Here is a 14310-nt window from a genome sequence, read left to right on the forward strand (position 1 = left end):
TTTTAACCTTCCTCACCTCAAACCAGAGCATCTTTCACTCAAAATTCATGCAAGGGAAATAAAACAACACAATGATTCAACACATTAAAATCTTACACATCAACTGCCAAGGAAATCTCAAAGACAAAAGGATAGAAATATTCAACATAAACAAACATATAAACGCCAACATAATCATCGTTTCAGAAACACTTTGCGAAGAGAAACAAAACACCACAATCCCCGGATTCATCACGCACAGCATACCTCACTCAGAAAACAACAGAGGTATAATAGCTAACTTTAGTACGAAAATATCGCATTTAATCTCGATAGAAGATTCCTTTAAATCTAACATTAATGAAACCATTTTTTGTAATATACACTTTAACAACCGGCTAACTATTTCGATTCTAGACATATATTGCTCACCAACCAAAGATATCGACATTAACTTCCTTCAAAAATTTGTTAATCGTAAACCCAAACCAATTATTATTGTGGGTTTTAATTCACCGCATACAGAATTAAGGGGTAACAGAGACACACGCAGAGGAGCGTGCATAAAAAATTTTATCTCTAGTAATAAAATGCACCTAATTAATGACCATACACCTACACACTTCTCAGCCGCCAACGTCTCATACGATGTACTCGATTCATCATCGCACCCAAGGACATGGTAAACCGAATATCTAACTTCAAAGTACATGATGAAATCACCAGTGACCACTACCCCATGTCATGTATGATTCACCCTGCCGTGGCATACGTGACTTCCTCCGCATACACCGACACTAAAACAGACTGGCTCACTTTTAATGCCTCTCTGGACTCATACCTACCCCCATCCAATTGAACATGCTAACAACAAAACAGAACTTGACAATTATGTTGATCAAATCACAAAAGCCATAAAAAACACAATTCCTAAAACAAATAAAAAGCAATCACTTATTCAATGGACTCTAACACCAGAAATTCACGCACTATTAATCAAACGCAGACAATTAAGACGAACACACTACGTTACACGCGATCCACACATTAAAACAGAACTCAAAAGAACAAATACAAAAATTAAACAAGAAATTAAAAAAGCAAGAGAAAACAATTGGCAAAACTTCTGTAAAAACTTAAAAAAACCAAGAACAATCCAAAAGAATTCTGGAAAAAATTCAAGAGTATTGCTTCAGACAAAAACACAAATCACATGCTACAACATATCACACACAACAATAAAATCGAAAAGACCGACGTAGAGAAAGCTGACTATTACAAATCCTCATTTAGCGACCTAAACTCAGTAGATTTTGACACACAACACCAACACCATGTCAACAACTTCATAAATACAAACCAAGCTTCATTCTCACCACGATTCTTTGGCGAGACACTAGAAGCATACTCAAGTTCAATCAATAGAAAAATAACCATAACCGAACTTAAAGTTAATATCAAAAACTTGAAGAACACTTCCCCCGGACATGACCAAATACCAAATATTATTCTGAAAAAAAGCTCCACTCTCCTACTACAACACCTCACAAACATCATGAACATTTCACTAGCGACCGGGTATTACCCTGACACGTGGAGAAAAGCCACCAAAACAACGATCCCCAAGAAACAAACTAATAGAACAAATCCAGATAATTTCCGCCCCTTCAGTCTGTTAAGCGGCCTTGGCAAACTGATGGAGAGAATTATCTCCAACCGTCTTCTCCATTTTTGCGAATCGAATAACATCCTTCCAGAATCTAAAAATGCCTCCAGAAAAAATAGGCAAACAACAGACCACCTCATACGACTCACCGAATCAATCTACAAAGCTTTCAACAACAATCAAGTAACCATCGGGGTATTCCTAGATGTCAAAAAAGCATTCGACAGCGTATGGCACAATGCCATCAAATACAAACTAAATCACCTGCAAATAAATCCCACGATAGTTAAATGGATTTCAAATTTCTTAACCAACAGAACAGCACAAGTAAAAGTCAATAAAACTATATCCAAAACATTTAATATAACTACAGGAGTGCCCCAAGGATCAGTCCTCTCTCCACTTCTATACATAACTTTCGTCAGTGACATACCTTTTCCAAATCTAACATACACACACAATTCACAATACGCAGACGACATCGCTATCTGGAGCACCTCCAGAAACCCAGTGATGGCCATGTCTCGCGTACAAGAATCACTAAATAACGTCTCAACATGGAGCAACAAGTAGAGAGTCGTGGTAAATCCAACGAAAACACAAGCAATCACCTTCTATAGGAAATTAAAGAAGAAAACATCTAGAAAAAATAAAACTATCACTCGGAAACACAACCATTAACATGAGCAAAAACATCACATTCCTTGGCATCACTTTCGACACAAAACTAACATGGAAAAAACAATATACACTCATCAATCAGAAAAAGGATTTCACATCTAATGACTATAACCGGTAAACAATCGAAATGCTCACCAAACACCATTATACAAATATACAAGGCTTACATCCGTCCACTAATAGAGTACGGATGTCAAGTAACATACAATATGTCAAACAACACACTCCAGAAAATCCAAGTTCAACAGAACAGAATACTAAGATCTGCATTCAGCCTACCATCATTCACGCCAACAAATTATATACATCAAATTAGCAATTTACCAACAATAAGAGATAGAATAACGGAAATATCACTTAAATATTATCTAAAAGCAGAAAATAGAAACAAACTAACGGCATCACTATACAAATTATCCAGTGCACCAACAAAATACATTTCACCTTACAACATATTTCAAGAATCACAAATTACTCAACAAACAATGTAAATAAATAAATCCGTGTCATTAACATGTATTCCTTTTTCTTTTTTTTTAAGATACCGGGCACACGACAGGCAAAACTTTCGGCGCCTGTTTCCCTCACAACAAAACTTAGGCATTGGATTTCTAGATCCCATTCCAAGCAACTTTATAGCCAGACCCTGAATCGCGCAGTTTGAATTGATTGTATTCATGTTGACATTTGCTAGACTTCTTTCTTTCGGGACGGGTCCCGGCCATTCTTTCCGGTGCTGCCTTTGCCTCCACCCAAGACAACATTTAGAGAGACATCCTCCACCCAAAAAAGAGTTAAAAATAATAATAATAATTAAAACTTATTCCTTATAACAATTCACGAAAGGGGACGAAGAGGAACCACAACGTTCCTGAACACCCCAGTTGGAGAGAGAACTCTTCTGATTTCTCTCTCTCTAAACTAAACCCCTGCCACGTTAGTTTGAGTTTGATAGAAATATATATTTTTTTTTATAATTGACCCTCTATGCGTGTTTCTGTTTTCTCTTAGCTCTGTGTGGGGAATTAAAGTATCCTATGACAATTTTCGAATAATTAGTTTCTTACTTTGATTATATAGCAAGTTACATGTAATTGCCTTAACGTTGGAACTTGAAATAGAATCAACGAGTTGAAGTACAGGAAGCACCGCCGAAAACCAGGTTTCGATACTCATGGTGGGAAGAGCACAGGTAGCCCATTGTATAGCTTTGTGCTTAATTCCAAAACAAACCAAACAAACAAGTACAGGAAGTCGTTTCATATTATATTAAACGTATCTCAAACAGAAGTACCTACAGCATTATTATAGACCAGGTATTATATAGAAAACATATTCTTATACTGTGATATAACGATGTGTTTTTTCTGGTGTTAGTCTATTTAGAATCCTACGCAGTTGAATTCTCTAAAAGTTGGAACTGTAAACAAATCTAAATTGTAATGTAGAGAAAGTCGTTTATATTTTATTTTATGTACCTGATGACGAAAAAATGAATATCAGTGTAGTGATTAACCACAGAAAACACATCTGCTTTATTAAATGAATACAAACATTCCCGTATAGAGTCTATTTTGAAACATTTACAGTTAAACTATCAATAAACCGGACATCGAACTTAAATTATTGGTAAATAATAGAAAATGGATTTTTATTGTATTGAATGAATTACCTGGTAAAGAAGTCTGATAATAAATATAAGTCAGATTTGTTTAAAATTAATGTTATTATTTAGTCACATATAAACTAGTGTTGTTTACTTAGCTTAAATCATGTTATATTAACTTTAGAATACACAGGTGTCTATATAGACATTTATTTTATTTCACCAAAAGTATAGAAGCTGCAAAGACGATTTTTCTACCCTAACTCATATAGACACAATCTTTGTTTCTTTGTTTGGCTTTTAAATTTCCCACAAAGCTACACGAGAATTATCTACGCTAGCTTTACCTAATTACGTTGTGTGAGATCAGAAAGAAGGCAAATAGTCATTCATATCAACTGCCAACTTTTGCTACTCTTTTATTTACAAATTATGGTGATAATCGCCACTTTTAACGCCTCTTTGGCTAAATGGGCCAACAAGTTTCATGAGACGGGCATTGCATCTTTCGAGTCGAGCTCACTCACTACCTACCCATAGCAGGACAGTTCACATACCCTTAGTTTAGTGTGATGAGAAACTACTGTTTGTCACATGACAGAAGTCATTTGTACCGGTTTATAAAGCTCTACAGTTTCAAACATCTGAAACTCTTACCTAATTATTTGCAAAGGTTTATCTGTCGTCTTCTTTACTTGTACATATTTAGAAATTTAGAATTAAAAAGTTCTTTTTCTTGTCGGGTTGCCACAGAACTGAGTTAGTCATCGTATCGTTTATGTTTTGTGCAAATAAAAAATAAAAATATTTTAATGTGTACACTAACATCGTGTTTTATGTGAAGATTTATGAAAACAACTATAATGTAACGTTTACTGGTTCTATGGTTTTGAGTGTCGAAATTCAAACTGACAGAGCTACATCATGTGTGGAAAACACCATGAGCCAAGATATTCTATTCTCAAGCGCTTGTCAGGGAACAGAACTCTCCGCTTCAGAAAAAAGACTCTCACCACAAAGATAGATTTATTTAACCTTGTACTCGACAATACATAGATTGATAACAATGTAACGTGAAAATAACATATTTAACATTGACAATATTTGATAGAACTGTTAGACATATAGTATAATGTCTGTGTAATGATCAAACTAGTGTTTAATAAAAATTGGTCGGCACTTGCTTTTTTGTTTTGCAATTTCGCGCAAAGCTACACAAGGTCTACCTGCGCTAGCCTTCCCTAATTTAGTAGTGTAAGACTAAAGGGAAGACACCTAGTCATCACCATCCACCGCCAACTCTTGGGCTACTCTTTTACCAAAAAATAGTGGAATTGACCGTCACATTATAACGCCCCCACGCCTGAGAGGGCGAGCATGTTTGGCGCGAGGGATGCGAACCTGCGACCCTCAGATTACGAGTGGAACGCCTTGTCCCACACGGTCATGTTCAACTGTATATGTTTCAAAATAGACTCCATACGGGAATATTTACAGTTAATTAATAAAGTGTAAGTGTTTTCTGTAGTTAATCGCTACACCGTAAGATTGCTATTGATTTTTCATCATCAGATACAGAAAATAAAATACTAATCGACTTCCTATACTTCACAATTTATATTTTGTTTATGGTTCCAACGTTTAGATAGTTCAACAGTGTAGGATGCTTCCTGTACTTTAACAGGTTGGTTCTGTTTCGAGTTCCGGAGTTAAGACAATTACATAAAACATGCAATATAATCAAACTAAGAAACTAATTATCTGTTTTATAATAATACAGTACACAGGCTATCAGTTATCAGACATAACACTATCTTTTGTTCAGTAAATAAAAACTTACTAATCTTTTAAAATATACAATTTCACTTTTTTATGTGTCATTTAACTCGTTTCGTATTGTGTGAGTATAAAATTTGAAAAGCTATTATTACCAACCCAAATATTAAAAATAATTTCTGTATAATAATAGTCGATACACGAGTTTAAGTAAATGTTCTTTATATATAAAGAGATAACAGACTGACTTCAGAAGAATATTAAGATGAGTTCTGATAATTTTACAAAGGTATCAAATATCAGACGAGTTAAAGTTATTCAATATATAATTCAGTTATATAAGTTTTGTTGTAATTCAATGTTAACAAATTCAGTACACAAATCCTGTGTACAATGAACATAATTATATATGTCTTCAAGTTCTTGTAGAAAACAGACTTTTTTTCAGGTCGACAGATGATAAACAGTAGGAATGATGTGTTTAACATATATAGTTATTTTTATCTATTAAAAATTAAACATAAAACACATTTCCTGTCACCCGACTATAAAAGGTATATTTTAAAATTATTTCGAAACATTATATTAGTTTATAGTAAGTAATCGACAAGCAGTTCAAAAAGGCTTATGAAACCTACTATTTAATGTGTGAATGTATTTTAAATTACGTTGTTCTGACATTTATCAATATTACGTGTTAATGACGTCATTATCTATAGATTGTTACATTTTGATGTCACTTTTAAATGGATGAACTATTTGTTTCCTTCTGAGTTTTGTTTGTAAATTCTTCTAATTAAAATATTATTTATTCTAAGGAACTTAACTACAGGCAGTTTCTAGGCTTAATATTTTTCTAAGAGATTTCTAATTGGTATAGCGTTGTTAAATATAAAGGAAAATGTCAAGCTGAGCCCTGCATAGTTAAAGGATGACACTAATAACTGTTGTTAAACACCAATTTTCGATATTTATGAAAATGGTAAAATCTGAGTATTTATTAAGTTTTTCTAAAAATTATATGAAATAAAATATCATACACCGAATATTGTATCATTAAATGTAAACAGAAATTACAGGTGATACTCACTTCGTGATATGGAATGTATATTATCGTATTCTGCAGATGAAGGGACAGTGCTAGTGGGTGAGTAAGAAAGGATTTAACTAGTTAACGAAACTAACTGGTTTATATTTAGTAAAAGACAGTATAATAGTTTTAAAAAATTAAACTCTACAGTTAGTTACATCGAACAATCTAACAATAATTAAATATTATGTCGTTCGTCATGACGTAAATATTATCGTTCATTTACCATATTCATGATCTCCAGTAAATCACATGAAGAACAATGGTACTTGTGTGGAATTTATTATAAACAAAAATAAATAATTCTTTTTTTGTTCCTTATTAACCCAAAGTAGCAGAACAGTCTACTTCTGTTATACCCACTAGAGGGATCGATTTTGTTTGTTTGTTTGTTCTTGAATTTCGCACAAAGCTACTTGAGGGCTATCTGTGCTAGCCGTTCCTAATTTAGCAGTGTAAGACTAGAAAAAAGGCAGCTAGTCATCACCACCCACCGCCAACTCTTGGTCTACTCTTTTACCAAAGAATAATGGAATTGACCGTCACATAATAACACCCCCACGGCTGAAAGGGCGAGCATGTTTAGCGTGAAGGGGATGCGAACCCGCTACCCTCAGATTACGAGTCGCACGCCTTAACACACTTGGCCATGCCGGGCCACAGAGGGATCGAACGTAGTAATTCAGCATTATACGCTTTCCATGGTTATCAGTGTCGAATGAAAAAAAAAAACAGAAAGAAAACTTGGTTTTCCAAGAGAAAAACGCAGGTTTTTAAAATACCGAGTTGTTTTCATTATGAAACATTATATTTTTAAAAGTATTTAGGTTTAAAACAAAAATATAGCATTTCTAACAGAGTATTACATAACTGTTAAAAATAATTAAACGTGTATCTCGTCTTCCTTCATAAAGCTAATTTCAAGGAGTTCCATATATTGGTACAAATGATATAAATCAGCAAAGAATAGGGTAAAAATACAGCACCTAGAAATGAAAGTCTATTTGTTTATATTAATAATTCTCTAATAACAATAACACGCTCCTTTGTAATATTTTCTGTGACAATTACGAAATAGTTGTAAAATCCACTTGTTAGAGCTGTACGTGTACAACTGGTTAATGCGCCCAGTGCTATGTTTCTGTTTCACGTCCTTTTAACGCTAAATTACTATTCGCAGAATGAGGGTTTGGGTTCGCGATAAATATCACAGTCAGTTCCCACTTTCAGTCATATAAGAGTAGTCCAAGAAGTGGCGGAAGACGATGTTAACAAAATGGTTATGTTTAGTAATCTGTTTTGATAACTACGATACTTATAAGGAGTAATTCTGATATGAACTTAATTTTATTAAGTAATTTTATTAAGTTCATATCCCCACCAATGACTCAAGGAATGTTATATATAGTTTTATCTCGTTACGAGAAAGAGCTTATATTTTTATAGAAGTGACCTTGAAAGTAAACTAAAGTTTACAAAAGTGGAATGAACTAACAGCTTTAATTAATATTCTCACATTCAAACTAACATCTACATAGTAACAACAAATTATAACGATTCAAGATAAATAAGCAACACTTGTTTATATATGACAGAATAACACGTGTTAGGTGCCTTTAATTTATTGTGAGTGGTGTGAAATAAAAAATGTCGATCCAACAAAATAACACATGATTTCATAATACTGAAATATCATCGTTATGGATCAGAATATTTTGAAAACTATTTATGTTTGATAATATAATATAGAGTCAGCACTTTGTAACGGATAATTATAATAACTGACAAAAAAAATTAAAAATGATTCTCACACTCACTCGTAAATGAAACCAAATCAGAACCAATGATTGTGAAAATACTTTAAAACACCTAGTGTATTAATGTTATTTAGCATTTCTATACGTTATATAGAAGACACTATAAGAATGACGTTGAAATCTCACTATCCGGCCAGATAATAGTTTCCGAGGAGGTGGTGGAAGGTGGTGTTGACTAGTGCATCAGATCAAAACTAGAAACTGTTCATTCTAGTTTAAAATTATATATAGTTTTTATTTCTATACGACAGAACAAAAGTTACCTAACTTTGTCAACAAGAAACTAAAATGTTATAGTGTAATTCCTACTCTCTTATTGTGAACACATGGTGTCTATGTCTCACCTTCTGGTTAACTGTAATTATATCTCTGTTTCTTTAAAATGTGTATCAGCTGCTTGTTTGTTTCTTTCAATATAGAAGACATTTCGTTTAGTTCGTAAGATGTTATACAAAACATTTTAAACGTTCCTGCATGTATACTTGTTTATATTTCTTTAACTGTTAAATATGAACCTTCTCTGTTGTGTTGTAAATTACAAAATACATTATTGTAGATAATAATTCGTCCACCGCATGTTGTCTGGAGCAACGAATACGAGAGCACACGGTTTTGGACCGTTCACACGTTCCTACACAATATGGAGATGTTGGTGCACCATAAATGACTTTTAAATCACACTATTTGGCGAGATAAATGTTGCTGAAGAGGTAGCGAAGACGATGTTGACTAATCATCAGTTCAAAACTAGAAACAGTTCATCCTAGTTTAAAATATGTGTATTTTTCTGTTTCTATATAATATATCAGAAATCACTGACCCATAATAACAACAAACAAGTGTTACCCAGTTCCTACTCTCTTTACGTGTCTATATTTATCTATCTTTAAAATGTGTATTCAGGTTTGTTTGTATTGTTGACTACATTATTTTGGAGACATTTTGATTAGTTCGCCAGATGCTTGTCAGGAAAATATTAAACGTTTTACCTGTATACTTGTTTATATCTGTTAATGTTTATAAAACATTCTCTGTTGTTAATTAAATTACCAATACAATATTATAGTTAATAATACGTTCACCAGGGCTACGTTCTAGACACATTACATACAAGCTATTGATCCTAAAATATTTTTGTAACCTACAGTAAAACCAGGATATATATAAATTGTTAAAGTTTTCTTATAACCCGAAAGTAGCTGGTTACTTTAAATTTTTATTTCCCACCTCACTCATTCGTGAGTACATTCACAATGTCTGACTGTTAACATTATATTTTTCCTGTGATCCAGCGATAAGTGTGAGAACATATAGTTTTTGAGGATTCGATGCTTCAAACTGGTTAGGTTTAAGATTATAAATTACTAAAACAACAACAAGATATAATGATACATGTAAAAGGGTTTTAAGGTGTTACCAGGTGAATTGTTGTAAAACAATTAACAATAGAAATATTATTTAACAATATTTTCTTAACCTGTTCACAATGTATTATTTAAAGAATAATATTAACAATGATATTCATCAATTTATATAACAGTTAATTTACATGTTTTTTGGCTTAAACCACGTTTCGTATGAAAGTTGAAACATAATAGAAGCTCACTCTTATTTATAATAAATAAAGAGATTTAATCTCATTTCTTCAAAATTTATTAAATAAATATTACTAAGCTGTCATCAGATACGTTGGCTTGGTGAAGTTGGACAACTTTCAGATTTTAAATAATGTGTCTAAATAACGTAGTATTATTTCTCATATTGTGAACTGTTTTGTTTTATTGTTATAAAATGAATTTTATATGACAGACTGTAATATTTATTTGACGTAAAGAAACGACATAAATATTTGAAGAACTTTGGCTTCCTTTTAAAATTTGCTTGATTTGTTTCAAAAATACTGTAAAGACTAAACAGAAACATGCAGAAAGCTAATAACGTAAGTTTCCAATTATATAATACCAAGATCACGGTCAACCAGACAGGTAAATTTATTGGTATTACCTTCAGCAGTGGACTCACATGGAATGTTTACTTCCACAATATAACTACAAAACCAAAAGTAAACTATCTTCGCAAAATCGACAGTTAATTAAACGGTGCAATAAATTATGTTAATATATAAAATGCGTGTAAGGTCGATACTTGAATATGGTGACCTGTAATATTTTAAAGGATCTTTACGAACCACTCGAGACTGTACAGTTACAAGTATCCAGATTAACATTACGTTTTCTGATGTACACATCGAATTCTGACTTACGTAAAACTGGAAAACATCAAAAATAAAATGATAAATTTATCAACCAAATACCACCAGAAATCTAATTACTGTAACTCCTTAATGTCAAAAATCGCCATACTTACTGAAATACTTGGAATATGGAATAATTACACATCACCTTTTAAGACCATATTAACACTTAAAGCTGTCAACCAGCAGAGACATTTACCGGCATAGATAAACGACGAAAAGCTTCAAAATGGTCAACTTATATGATAAAATTCAATCAATTGTTATCAATGTTAAATATGTTCTTATCACGTTACATTGTTTTCAATCTATGTATTGTCGTGTATAACGTCAAATAAATCGATCTTCGTTGTGAGAGTCTTTTACTGGGGACTAGAATTCGGTTCTCAGGTGATGGCGTGAAAAATGTTCTGTCTCATGGTGTTTTCCTACGCCCGCTGTAGCTGTGTTCACTTGAAGTTTCGCAACTCAGAACCTACTAGTCAATAAACAATAGAACCTAAGGGGTTTAAGGTTGTTTTATATCGCAGCTATAAGAATAGGGCAAAAGGCTTAGCCCAACGTTGCGTACTTAGAGATTGAAGGCACTGTATTACAGGATCGAAACACTTTACCGAATACGTACACCTTTCCTCTTCGAGAGCATTATGATGTGATGATCAGCTACACTGATTGTGGTTAAAATAAATAACACTAATAAATTCTATATTTGTATGTTGTTAGGAGTGTGAACACCTTTATTTCTTTATGATAGTTGAAAAATTATGATTTAATTGAACATTTTTCAACGATTCTATACAGTAGATAAAAATTTAACTCTAATAACCAGTACATAGTCGTTTAGAAAACGACAATATTAAGATCATGTTAATTTTCAGTCTTTCTTCTCAATATAAAGTAAACTTTACATTTTGCACTGAATAACGTAACAATGAAGCTGTAAAGTGAGTAATATATTTAGTTTTATTTTTGGCTTAAAGTGTAGTACTGTATAAATACTATTTCACACATATACAGCTCTGTTTACGTTTGAGATCACAATACTTGATGTAGTGAATTAAAACTCCTGTTTTATATATTTATATAATTTAGCATCTGTCTTTGGCATGTTCAGGAGGGTTAAGGCGTTCGAATCGTAATCTGAGGGTTGCTGGTTCGAATCCCTGTCGCACCAAATATGCTCGCCCTTTCAGCCGTAGGGGCGTTATAAGTGACGGTCAATTTTACTATTTGTTGGTAAAAGAGTAGCCCATGAGTTGGCGGTGAGTGGTGATTACGAGTTGCCTTCCCTCAATTCTTACACTTCTAAATTAGGGACGGCTAGTTCAGATAGCCCTCGAGCAGCTTTGAACGAAATACAAAAACAAAGAAGTATTTTGTTTTTTCTTAGAAATGTCCCTCCAAAATTACGGTGCGTCTTCCACGATGTAGCGTCTTACAAGGAGTAAGTTACAGTATTTAGTATGCTGTCCAGCCAACAGAGAATTACTTTAACGTGTGTGCACAGATAATTTTTTCTACTTTTAGTGAAGCAACAGAAAGTATATTTTTTATGCATATAAGCAAAGTTTTATAATTAAACTAGACGGAGAGTATAAGCTTAAAATATATGACTGAAATTTTACATAAGATTCTATTCTGAAAACAAGAAATGTGATTGGTTTATGGATTAATAGTAAGAGGTTTTACTGACAAACTAAACAAATTAACGAAATTATTAAATATGATTATTTTGTGATGTGTTCTGTAGTATCATTATTTGATCTCGGCATTGAGGTAATGTTTACATTTTTATAAACGTGATATTTGTTGGTCAAACTTTACAAGTAAAAACATAGTGACGATTAAAAATCATTGCAAATTGTTACCATATGTACTATAATAATGTAATGTTGTTTACTATCTGAAGCTGTGGGGATTTGTCGAGATGGTGTCAAATGTACAACATATATTATTTGCTGTGATGTTCCTCCGACCTACTGTTGTCCAATTGTAGATGTAAATTACACATCAGTTGCTGACGCAATTGGTTTTTATTTAGATGGAAGTTATTGAGAAAGTTGTGTAGGAATTGGAAGTGCAGGAAGCAGGAGGTTTAATGTGCTAGAGGAAACGACCACTTACTGAGAATAACTGGGTATTCATATGGAATTTTATTTACAATAAAAATAATACAAAGAATTTCTGTATTTGCTTGTCCTATAACACAAAGCTGACAAAGATCTATTTAGTTTAAACACGCAAAGGATCGAAATCTGAAATTTAGTATTATAAGTTTTCACCTGTTACTCAACAGAAGGTAAATGTGTGTAACTACAATATTAATACTGAAGAGTTAAGTGAAATATAATCAAAAGGAAGGACTGTAATAAAAACAGCAAATTAAAACCTAAAATATTAGTTTGTTATAAAAATAAACATAAATAAAAATGATATACAAATTGATATAATATCATAGTACATCGTTTTGTTTTAATTGTTTCAGTTAATATTTTTCGAGGCTCTTAAATAACTTGTTAAAAATTTCGGATGCTTTTAAATCACCAACATTTTAATTCTGATGTTCATCTGGTTCCCCACTCGTTCATTCTAAGTTAGTTTAGCTGATGTTTAAAAATAAAAATCGAAGGATGTGTGAAGTTTAATGATGTTTATGCGCATTAACCGTTTCTTATATCTGATTAAAATTCAAGAAGCTATAATAAACATTTGTTACATTTATTCCCTGAAGTGTGCTTCCATCTGGTGAATAGCAAATACAACTGTTCAAGTATTTTTTGTGGATGATAATGATACGATGTTATTTGCCTTCGAAGAACAGCTGTTTATTAGAAAACTACTAGTTACGTATTTTCAAATAACAACTGTAGTCAGAGAAAATATAATAGCAATTCATATTCTTGATAATAAAAACAAGGTTTTTTGTTAAATTAGTCTGAATAATATCAAAATTACATTTGTGACGAGAAGACGTCAGTGTAAATTTTTAACTGAGTTTTTAAAGTAGTTTATAATATTAAAAGCAGTTAATCGGCTGTTTCGAAACGCCATATTTTCAAGAAATATATTTCCTTTGTAGAACGCTATATTATTGCGGTCTGGTGGAAAAAAAAAATATATTTAACGTTTTCTCTTCAATATCAAAAACTAAGTTCTAACATATGATAATTAGTAATTATTTATTCAAAATTTATTATGTAACTCCGACTTAAACTTACGTTTATTTTTGAATCAATAAACAAATTAAATCCCTTAACTTTATACCTAAACATATACTCGGTACAGTGGTAATGGTAGGTTAGTATAACGTCTCCTTCTAGTACAGCGGTACGTCTACGGATTTAACACACTCAAATCAGCAGTTCGCTACCCCTCGGTCGGTTCAGAGGATAGCGCGATGTGGCTTTGCGATAAGAAAAACAAACAAACAAGTTTAGTACA

The 14310-nt window shown here is 32.6% G+C and overlaps 2 long non-coding RNA genes across 2 annotated transcripts in view; both read left to right on the forward strand.

The window, feature by feature from the left end:
• LOC143258208 (uncharacterized) overlaps positions 1-14310 on the forward strand; it is a 309532-nt gene that overhangs the window by 196927 nt on the left and 98295 nt on the right. The window lies entirely within an intron of this gene.
• Positions 1-14310, forward strand: part of LOC143258206 (uncharacterized) — a 29758-nt gene that overhangs the window by 2077 nt on the left and 13371 nt on the right. The gene's annotated exons all lie outside the window — the stretch shown is intronic.

Source organism: Tachypleus tridentatus, chromosome 7, assembly GCF_004210375.1.
Source record: "Tachypleus tridentatus isolate NWPU-2018 chromosome 7, ASM421037v1, whole genome shotgun sequence".
In the NCBI taxonomy this organism is placed as follows: Eukaryota; Metazoa; Arthropoda; class Merostomata; order Xiphosura; family Limulidae; genus Tachypleus; species Tachypleus tridentatus.